General features: G+C 46.8%; 1 non-coding gene across 1 annotated transcript; it reads right to left on the reverse strand.

The window, feature by feature from the left end:
• Window positions 1–783: 783 nt before the first annotated feature.
• LOC6899443 (5S ribosomal RNA) lies at window positions 784–902 on the reverse strand. Its single transcript, XR_053289.1, has one exon. It is a non-coding gene; the product is annotated as a 5S ribosomal RNA (ribosomal RNA).
• Window positions 903–2,217: the final 1,315 nt, after the last annotated feature.

A 2,217-nucleotide genomic window follows, 5' to 3' on the forward strand; every position in this document is an offset into this window, starting at 1 on the left:
ATAACGCGGTATGCGGTAAGAAAAAATGGCAAATTATTAAAAATATTGGAATTGGGAAGAAAACACGAAACAGTCAAGTTGACATGGAAGTAAATGAAATAAATAAAAAATTTGTGCAGCTAGTTTTACCTGACTTTCCCCCAACCCTTAACTTGGTATCAGTACCCTATCATAACACTGTTCCTAGCTTCAGTTTCTGTTGTGTTAGTCCGTGTGATGTTCTAGAATCCCTACTTAAGATTAAGTCGAATGCGATCGGACTAGACAAACCCTACATTTCTGAGAATAATTCTCCCCCGAATTTTAATGCAAGTTACCCACATTTTTAACATAGCCATTACTACATCAACATTCCCTGAAAAGTGGAAGGAGGCCAAAATGATCCCTATCCCTAAAGTAAACTCTCTAGATTACAGGCCAATATCCATTTTACCGAGCCTATCAAAAGCGTTCGAGGCTTTGGGGGCTGTGCAAATAAATAAATTTCTTTCTGAGCATACATTACTTAACAACAACCAATCTGGATTCAGACGAAATAGAAGTTGTTCTACTGCCATAATAAACATTTTAGAGGATATCCGCGAAAGAATGGACGACGGAAATGTGACATTCCTAACTCTTCTTGACTATTCTAAAGCTTTTGACTCAGTTGACCATGGTATCCTCATTGCAAAGCTTCGTAGATCCTATAATTTCTCTGTCTCAGCAGTAAAATAAATAAATAAAAAATTAAAAATTAAAAACGAAACGAAAATACGGCAAAAGCCAAAAAGTTGGTGACGAAGCCAACAACACGCGGTGTTCCCAAGCGGTCCCCCATCTAAGTACTAACCGCGCCCGACGCTGCTTAATTTCGGTGATCGGACGAGAACCGATGTATTCAGCGTAGTATGGTCGTTGGCGAAAGCCTGGGAGCTGAACGTTGGTTTCCTTTGTGTTCTGCCTTCGACTGACCAAAACTAACAATAAGATGGGTTTTTAGTTCAAACGACTAGACTAGGATCTGATGGCAGGGATTGGATGTGATTTGGGGTGCCTGTATTTATGCAATTATTTAGCAAAAGAAAACCAAATGCCGTTCCCCTTCGAACAATGGTTAGGTTAGGTTAGGTTAGGTTCAGGCGGTAGCCTGGGGGAGTGATGAAACCCGTTGTGGTGCCGCATGGGCGTGTGCCCCTTCCCAGTGCCTAAAAACCGTGGAGAACAGGCAGTTGCAAATTAAGGGCAGTCCCATCCTGAGGCTTGGATGAATCTGGACAAGGTCCCCGGTTTGATTTCGGACAGTTCCGAAATGTCCGTGAGGAAAGCGGCCCCGAGAATACGAAGACGACGATTTCCAAGGGCCGGGCAGTGGCAGAAGAAGTGGGGACTGATTCCTCCTCCTCCTCGTCGCGACAACTCCTGCAGAAGTCGTTATGACGGATTGACAGTCTGGAGGCATGAGTGCCGATCTGCCAGTGTCCCGTAATGGCTCGAGTAACTGCAGAGCACTGTGCTCTGCTGAGTCTATACAGCTCGGCTGAGCGCTTCTTCGATCGATATGGCCATGTCAATCTTGAGATTTTACAGGAAACGGTTTGTTGCCATCTCCTATTGGAATTTTGCTTGAACAATTCGTGCGTGAGGAGCCTGCAATTAGCCAGATGCATCGCTACCTCTCGGAGAGGATTCGTAGTACCCTGCCTTGCTAGCTCGTCGGCGACGGCGTTCCCCTCGATGTCCCTGTGGCCTGGGACCCGTATAAGGAAGAGGTCTAACTGCTCTGCGATCTCGTGCAGAGACCTGCGGCAGTCATTTACGGTCGCTGAGTTCGACGATATTGAGCCTAAAGCTCCATCTCCATCTCGCAGTCCTCCCTAGGTGGGATTTATACCTGGAAAGGCGTCGAGAGGTGATCACTAGGGATACAATAATCTGTCCTCTCTGGTAATTGCGGGAGTGTCGTCAGGATTCCCGGGTGCCCAACAGCGGACGCTTTCCACAGTCTGGCTTCTCTCATTCTGAGTGCGCAAAGTGTTGCCAACTTCTTTCCCATGAGATCTATAGGGGGGAGGCCCAGCACAGTATCCAGGGCTTCCCCTGGAGTAGTGCGTAGCCCGCCAGTTATGCATAGCTCTGCCATGCGTTGAACTCTGCTGAGTTTATTGAGGCATGTCCTTCTGTCTAAGGCTGGCCACCATACCGCCACTCCATAGGGCATGATCAGTCGTATAATGG

This window comes from Drosophila pseudoobscura, chromosome X (assembly GCF_009870125.1).
Source record: "Drosophila pseudoobscura strain MV-25-SWS-2005 chromosome X, UCI_Dpse_MV25, whole genome shotgun sequence".
Taxonomy (NCBI): Eukaryota; Metazoa; Arthropoda; class Insecta; order Diptera; family Drosophilidae; genus Drosophila; species Drosophila pseudoobscura.